This window comes from Haliotis asinina, chromosome 8 (genome assembly GCF_037392515.1).
Source record: "Haliotis asinina isolate JCU_RB_2024 chromosome 8, JCU_Hal_asi_v2, whole genome shotgun sequence".
Classification (NCBI taxonomy): Eukaryota; Metazoa; Mollusca; class Gastropoda; order Lepetellida; family Haliotidae; genus Haliotis; species Haliotis asinina.
In genome coordinates this window covers 34363182-34372531 of record NC_090287.1, presented here as the reverse complement: position 1 = coordinate 34372531, position 9350 = coordinate 34363182, and the positions used below count along the sequence as shown (strand labels likewise).

The following is a 9350-nucleotide window of genomic DNA, read 5'->3' as shown; positions in this document are numbered from 1 at the left end:
GGTTAGTTTTACGTCGCACCCAGCAATATTCCAGCTATATGGCGACTGTCTGTAAATAATCGAATCCGGAACAGACAATCCAGTGATCAACAGCATGAGCATCGATCTGCGCTATTGGGAACCAATGACGTGTCAACCAAGTCAGCGAGCCTGATCGCCCGATCCTTTTAGTCACCTCTTACGACAAACATGTCGCCTTTTATGACAAGCATGGGTTGCTGAAGGCCTATTCTACCCCGGGACCTTCATGGGTAACATTTGTCATTTGCCCATTTGCCCATAACAATTACAAGAGGATGTTGCTCTTTTAACAGCCTTTTTAACACTCTCTGTGTTGAAACTTTGGTCACAAAGCTTCAGCCTTTGCCACACTTCTGGATGTTTCTTGGTACAAAATAAGTGAGATTTAGACAGGGTCTGTAAATAATCGAGTCTGGACCATACAATCCCGTGATCAGCATCATCAGAATCGATCTACGACCAACCAAGCCGTAGCCTGACTACCCGATCGTGTTAATGGCCTCTTACGACACGTATGGGTTGCTGTACTAACACGTACTAATACGGATCATCGCGGGTTGTCTCTGTATGAGAGGGAAAATGTCTCTAAAACCTTATTTGAGTGACTGTGTGAAAGTTGCTTTATCCCACAGTTGGCAACATATAAACCCAAGATCTATTGTATGGTGTTGACCATCATTCCGCTGATAAAGAATCGACTTGCGTGAAAGGTAAATAGTTTGTTCATTGCTCATCCCGCCAGTATCATCTCGATAACCGTATCTATCCAACACTTATATGACGTAAACAGCTTATGAAGCTCAGATTACAGACAAACCGTCGTCGTTAACCTGTCGACATAACCTCAACAGATAGGCGGATGGCAGTAAGAAGAACCTCGCCGGCAGTCATGGAGTCCACACCTCTGCTCCAAGTTCACAAAGATTCAGAGGACAGATCCAAGCTGGGCAATCTCCTCAAGGCCAACATTGTGTTGCTCATCTTCCATTTATCTTCCTATATGCGGTCTCCAGTTCTCTCCCAATATCTTTACCAGCGTTACTTAAGCGAGCTTTGTCGACAATGGAACAGACGCGTTCTCCACCAGCGCATCATCAAAATGTTTCGTTAACATAACAGATCCAATATACCAAAATCATGTTCAGGCGGAGGAAATGAGCAACAACTTAAGGGTCATGTTCAGCTACATTAGCGTACCCTTGTCTATCATAACTTCCACCCTGCTTGGTTCGTACTCTGACTTTATCGGTCGACGGATTCTGTTCGTGGTTCCATTGATGGGCGAAGGTCTTCGCAATGCTCTGTGTACTGCAATCATGTACTGGAACATGGACTTGAGATATATGTACATCGGGGAAGCCATCACAGGGATCACGGCTGGATACTATGGCGTAAATCTTGCCAGTTATGTATACACCGCTGACAATACACCACCTAAAGCATCCAGGACGGTAGGAATGGCTGTTCTGGACTTCACAAGCTACTTCGCTGCAGCTCTTTCTCAAGCAGGAACTGGATACTTTATCCAATATACGGGCTTTGTATGGCCTTCCTTCGTCACATCCGCTCTGGTATTCCTCTCAGTTTTCATAACTGTTGTTCTACTTCCAGAAACAGTTGCTCTTGAAAAGAAACAATCGCCATGCGTTGCCCCAACTAAAGCTATCAAGAACGTTTTCGGATTCTATTTCTCCAAAGACTTTGGCAGAAAGAGGACATTGTTTTGGATAGCTTTCTTAGCGCTCTTCGTGACAACTGTAGGCGATTCTGGCACGGGATATATAGATTACATGTTGGTTCTTAATCAACCATTTTGCTGGGGACCAGAGATGATTGGCTACGTCAATATGGCGGCCATGCTACTGAACCAGTTTTTCAGTGTTGCTGTGGTCAAGCTGTTTCACATGTGTTCAACTGACGAGATGATCGCCATTGGGACGGCACTGGTGAGAGGAGGTTCTGACGTTCTTCATGGCCTGGCGTACACTGATTTCATGATATATGCCCGTAAGTGTTTTGCGTATCTAAGATTTGGTGACTGACTGATTGCAGCTGCACTTGTTCTTATGACATGAAACTGGTTGGATTTAAGGTGTATTTTTAGTATTATTGAAGTATATATATATACGAGGATATATATATATATATATATATATATATATATATATATATATATATATATATATATATATATATATATATATATATGCATGCTCATGACGTTGATCACTGGATTGCTTGGTTCAGACTCGATTGTTTACGCACCTCTGCCGCAAAAGTTGGACTATTGTCTATTGCGACTTTTAAACACATACACACACCCTCTCTCTCTCTCTCTCACACACACACACACACACACACACACACGTATATATATATGCGTATATAGTGTATGCTCCATCTTATTGAATGTGGTTGTTCTTTTGTCCTACAGAGACCGTTCTGTCAGCACTGGCTGTTCCAATGATGCCTGTAATGAGAGGGATCGTGTCAAGGTTGGCTCCAGCAGAGATTCAGGGTAATACTCATCGTTCTTCGCGCAAAGTCTGTGTATATAGGTGCGGTATGGTAACCTACTAAGTAAAGTGTTCCTTCGTCACGTCGAGGTTCCGTTTTCAGTTCCCAACTTAAAGACGATATGAGAAGCTCGTTTCTGGTGTTCCCGGGCGTGATATTGCTGGGATATTCCTAAAAGCGGAGTAAGATCATACTCATTCACTCACTCAGACACTGGATGTATATCTGTATACGTGTGTGTTACACCATACACTGACATTAGTTTCGCTCGTTCAGGTTCTTTGTTTGCGGGACTGACCGTGGCTGGAGCTGTGGCCACTATGCTGGGGATGACGATATACGGTGCCGTGTATGACGCAACCGTGGCGACAATGCGTGGCTTCGTCTACTTTACATGCGGTGGAACACGCGCCCTGACAGCCGCCATACTTGTGTACGTACAAACAGCCATTATACCTTGTAACTACGGATGGTACATGTCCATATTTTCTATCCTGGTACCCCTCCCCCTCTTACCATACCCTACCCGGATACCCGTTTTGTTGATTTCAGACGTCAAATTTGTAGAAATAGTAATATATTCTTGGGCTCGGAGACTAAAATTTCGGGTTTTTCAATTTCTCAACCATGTATTATATTCAAATGAAGTGAGTGCAATTTTGTCGCAAGATGAACCTCTATACCGTGCATTCGGATCCGTGGCCGGAGGCACAGCCCAAATCTGTCTGCCCTCCCTCCACGGAGTGGCAACTGCACCCTCGGACCTTCCAAACGCTGTGTCTTCAGTTCGGCAGGCCGTTGGTGGACCTGTTTGCCACCAAACTCAAACACCAACTGCCCACGTATGTGTCCCCTGTACCAGACCCAGATGCCTGGGCCTTAGACGCTCTGTCCGGAGATTGGAAAGGGATGGACGCTTACGCTTTCCCTCCCCCAGCATCACTACAACGAGTAATAATCAAACTACAAGAGAATGTACCCCTCCACAGACTTTGCAGTCAGGAGCCTGTACAGATACCTCTTCGGAGGGATCTTCTCCTAAGTCAGCCAAGCGGACGGATACACGAGAACCCTTAGGTACTCAATCTGCATGCTTGGCTAGTATACAAAGGCGTCTCAGGAGCAGTGGGTACTCCAACCGGGTCGCTTCTGCCATAGCGGGCTCGCAGAGGGTGACAACTAGGAAACTGTATGATTTCCAGTGGGGGACGTTTGTTTCCTTATGCGAGGATCAGGGGTTTTGTGCTGACACTGCTTCCTTTCCTCAGATCGCGGACTATCGTCCACGTACGTACTGTAAGGGGCCTCAATGCCTTTTCCATCAACACCAACCTGGCGGGCATCATGTCCGTCATCAGGAAACGGTCCCCAGGGTTGGATGTGTCGGTATTGAAGGAGCTCGATAAGAGCTTCAGACAGGCAGGTGGCAGACGCAAACCCAGGGCCCCCGAGTGGGACCTGCGCATAGTCCTGAGCCACCTTAAGTCGGACTTTTATGAGCCGCTAGAGGAAGCCCCCATCCTCAGGGTGACGGTCAAGACTGCCTTACTGGTAGCTGTGGCTTCAGCCGCTAGGATCCTAGCGAGATCCACACACTTCATGCGGACCTTTTGAAGTTCTATGGCTCGATCCCACTTTCGTGTGTAAAAATCAAGAGGCGGAAGAACTCGGCCACACTTTCCACATCCCCGTTTTGACTCCACTGGTAGACCACAATGATGATAGAGCGCTTGCATTGTGTCCGGTCAGGGCGCACCCGCACCCTGAGACGGGGCCGACGCAGGTTGTTTCTTCATCATTCCCAACGGAGCACGAGGACACTGGGTGTCTACTTCCGCTCAGCGGTGATAGAAGCATACAAGTCTGCTGACCTCCCAGCACCCGCAAAAACCTACCCACATACAATCAGGGCAGCATCGGCTACCTTGGCATACCACAGCAATATTGCTGTGACAGACATCCTCGACGGGTGTTTCTGGAGGTCAAGGTCAGTCTATGCCGACCGCTATTTAAGGGAACTATCGAATGAGGATTTGGCGGGAGTGTCCCGGTTAGGACCCCAGGTCTTTGCACAGCAGAGAACTCCGGGGGTCATTGTTCATCAGGAGACGAAACACACTAAGACCTACGTAGGTCCTCTAGCGGCACAGGGCAACCTTCCGCGGTTTTCTGAGATCCTTTGTTAATAAACGTTCGAATCTTTCCTCGTTCTCTGTTAACCTTCAGTCTCCCTTGTCAGAACCACTTACACTACCGCAGATTGAAAGACGATCTGGGTCTTAACTCCCTCTAGCCTTCCTCCGACTGTGGGAACCTGGGCAATCGTTGGCTTTCAACTATGATAAGTATGTAAAATAAATGGTCATTTTTTTATTACATGTTATGTTTTATACTTACCTGGTTGAAAGCCAATAAGTCGTGATTTCCCTACCTTCCCCCCTCCCAGGGGGGTTACCTGTGTCGCCGCCGGGGAATGACGTGTCAAGAGGTCGCGTGACCTGTGGGAGGCGCGACCCAGCTACGCACAGGGTCGTCTCTCTCTCTCTCTCTCTCTCTCTCTCTCTCTCTCTCTCTCTCTCTCTCTCTCTCTCTCTCTCTCTCTCTCTCTCTCTCTCTCTCTCTCTCTCTCTCTCTCTCTCTCTCTCTCTCTCTCTCTCTCTCTCTCTCTCTCTCTCTCTGTGGTGTAAGTAGAGAGATTGAGCGCATCGGTGAGCGCTAGGGCAATTGTTGGTTTTCAACCAGGTAAGTATGAAAAATAACATTTAATGAAAAAATGTCCAATAATGTTCACCAGGGTTAATGCATAATGAGGTTTTATTGTTGTGTAGTTTATCAAGTGTTGATGTATGGCAATGGTGTTACGGGGTGTTTTATTGACGCAAAGCTATGTTGTTACATGGTGTATTGACGTATAACAAACCGGTTACAAGGTATTTTATTGACATGATATTACAGAGTGTTTTGTTGACCATAACAAAACTGTTACCTGGTGCATTATTGATGTAAAACAAATCCGTTACATGGTGTTTTAAAGACATATAACAAAACTGGTACATGGTGTTAAGTAACGGGGGGCTGACCTGTTACATGGTGTATTATTGACCTAAAACAAATCTGTTACATGGTATTTTATTAGTGTTGAACAAAAAACCGGTTACAGGGTATTTTATTAACGTAACAGTAAGGATGCATGTGTTTGACTAACTTAAAACTGTAATGTTGCAGGGTGTTATAGTAACGTAAAGCAACACTGTCATAGAATATATGACATAAAGCAATGCTATACCGGGTGTTTTATTGACGCATAACAAAATTGTTACATGCTACATGGTATTTAGAAACATACAACAAAATTGTTACATGGTGTTTTTGACGTATAACAAACCAATCACAGGGTATATGACGTAAAGCAATGCTAGTACCGGGTGTTTTATTGACGCATAACAAAATTGCTACATGGTATGTATTTAGAAATGTACAATAAAATTCTTACATGGTGTTTTTGACGTATAACAAACCAATCCGTCACAGGGTTGTTATATTTACGTCAAACAATTGATACAGTGTACTTTATTACCGTAAAATGAAACTGTCACATAGTGTCTTATTCACGTAAACGATTGTTTTATTAACGCATAACAAAACTGTTGCAGGGTGTTTTACTGCCTGGCGCCAGGGATACTACGCAAGGTAAAATCGGAGACAGTCATTATCAACGAGGAAACACACATCGCCACAACACCCGAGAAGCCAGATCTGGACTCTTAGGGTTAATATTGGACATGTAAATCTTTCGTATCGGGGTCTTTTCCTCGTGGGCATAAGACTGTACTTTAGCTATGAATTCTAACTTCTAGAATAGCTGATCATCTGATTATAGGATATCCAAAAGAGTTTCTAATACATTGAGTGAGTAGGGTTTGTTTTACGGCCCTTAGAAATATTTCAGCATCAGGGACGAGTTTTAGTCATGATTTGGCTGAAATATTGCCGAAGTGAATTTAAATCTCAACTCACTCACTCACAAACCGAAATCCTAGGGAAAATTGCAAGACTATTATATCGTTCTAGTAAGTGAGTTTTATTTACGCAGCTTTTAGCAATGTTCCAGCAATATCTCCGGATGGGAGACACCAGAAACAGACGTCACACATTGTCCACATGTGGGGAATCAAACCCAGGTTTTCGGCGTGACGAGCGAGCGCTTTAGCCACTAGGCTACCTAATCGCCCTCTAACAAACTGAACCAAACCATGTTCGTATTGTGTCACTCTGATAGCCATTGCTCAGTTCGTTTACTAGAGAAAGATCAAAAGAGTATTTGTGGCTTGGGTGTTTTGTATTGTAATGAATGCATCGTAAGTGATGAATTAAACCGCTGGATGTGAAATGGATTAGCTCAATTTAACACAAACTTCTTTAGAGATGAAAAGGAACAAATACGTATCGCTTGGTCATTTGAAAAAATATATATTAAAAATATAGTGTCACTATATCGGCCGGATGGATATATCAGATTGAATAAGGTCCTGCGTTAAGATCCAGGTTACCTCCCTTTGTCACCAACAACCATACTATACTTCCCTTTAACAGTTTAGACCCATTAGTGTAAATGTAGCCTCGTTCTTCAGTAAACGTTTCTGAACTAGTTTTGGGAAAGTATTCTTACTGTTTCAAAGTACTGCTTACACATGAACTCCTGTATTACAAATTCGTAACATTAAAATGATGTTGTCATAGGTACAATAAATGATTAAATTCTTTCCAAAGCTTCACACTAAAACACACATGCTGCTCACCAGTTTCATGCATGATGCTCATCCAATTCATCTGCATAATGTTTGCAGTTGGTTCTCCCATGAAGTGGAGAAAGTCATCTTTGATGCAACTAAACATACTCCTTCACTTCTTTGTGATCTGTAGCCTGCTTTGTTTTGCAGTGCCTCTAGCAAATTAATTTAACGATAGTGCACTAGTTTTAAATTTATATATCTGTGACACTGTAGTATATTTACTGTCCTTCAAAGGCAGTTTTTCATGTTCTAATTTTGTTGATTTTAATGTTGATATAAATTAGATTGTTCTCTTGACGGTATGGTTGATGTTATACTAATGTGAAAGTAATAACACACTCATTAACTCACTGTTGTGGTATGAATAGTTCTGATATGTTTCTGTTAACCGGATGAACGTATTTAAAACAAAAATCTTAATGTTTTTATATTTAAGTGTGACCTACTATGTTTTAAAATTCTTTCATAACCTATTTGTGGTGGCCAAAGAGTTTTACCAAGGCAACATTGTTTATATATCTGTAAATACAATAAACATATGACCTATCAAAACATCCGTTGTAAGTATAAATAATTTATGCAAACAAAGTGGTTCATTTTTTTACGAATTGTGAAAATCTCTCTCACATATGAATTTGACTATTTAACTTTAAAGGGAGGTAACTAATGCTACTGTGACCAAACGTTAACCAGTGTCAGTTCCTTGTAAATACCGGCAAAAATAATGTTTGAATATCTCCAACTTTTTCTGGGATATTGTTTTAGAAACTACATAAAACTCCTACAGATACCTTGGGAGAGATTGAAAGAATCGTCTTGAAATCTCACAATACAGAGTTGCCTCCCTTACTGAACAGACTTAATTGTTCCAGGTTATTCAACGTCCACTCCATGTACACATGGGAACAGTCAGGCCCAGCAACAATAGAACACAATTTTGGGCCAATTCGTCCGTCGTATTTTCCAAGCACAGGAAGCAGAACTCTTCAACCACAGTTTCGCACCAAATGTCACCTACTTGAAAATATCCTTACACATATAAGCATAAGTCATGGACATAACAATGACAGCACTGAATACTTACAATTGTGGTCAGTTTTAATTACTGGATGAGAATGCTTTTCAAAACATAAATATCTTACACTATATCACCCAATCACAGATGTCACAAGTCTCTGTATCTTCAGTTGTTTACATACATGTCCGCTCAGGTAGCAGGTGATTCTAATATAGTGTAGTGGAATCTATACTAGTAAGTTTGGAGCATATGATCAGACTATGCTCGATTGATTCATTCTCGCACTGATGGCATTCTCGTGCTAATGGCTCTACACTGGAAGCAACACGTGCTTGTGATATGAAGCGACTATCAGGTGGTCAGACCCGCTGACTTGGCTAACACGTCATCGTATCCCAGTTACGTAGACTGATGCTCATGCTGTCGATCAGACCTTATCATGTACAGAACGCCGTCACTCGGTTTGTCGTAAGAGGCGACTAACGGGATCGGGTGGTCAGGCTCGCTGACTTGGTTGACACATGTCATCGGTTCCCAATTGTGCAGATCGATGTTCATGTTGTTGATCACTGGATTGTCTGGTCCAGACTCGATTATTTACAGACCACCGCCATATAGGTGGAATATTGTTGTGTGCGGCGTAAAACTAAACTCACCCACGAGTGTTCTACAGAATTCTTATCATGTGCACCCTCCATCAACATGAAATAGGTGTGGAGCGATTCCATGGATTACTTTTGTTCGGCTTGTCAGGGGGTGCGTGATTAAAGTTGATAGCTATACTCCAGCAAAGTCCCAAGACACTGTGGTTTCGAACAGGGACCTGTGGAGTTATGAGCGACCGCTGTAAGCATTTAGTTACATTACCCCCGTCATTTGCCACGAATATACAAGCACTCTGGTCACGGATGTGGAACACGTTTCAGAAGTTTTCTATCACATCAGGTTAGAACGATGTAGGGGCGGTGGGGTTAGCCTAGTGGTTAACGCGTTCATACACC

General features: G+C 43.1%; 1 pseudogene; it reads left to right on the top strand.

Annotated features, from left to right (window-relative positions):
- The first annotated feature begins 910 nt into the window (after positions 1-910).
- LOC137295463 (lysosomal proton-coupled steroid conjugate and bile acid symporter SLC46A3-like) lies at positions 911-6306 on the top strand (annotated as a pseudogene).
- The last annotated feature ends 3044 nt before the right edge of the window (positions 6307-9350 follow it).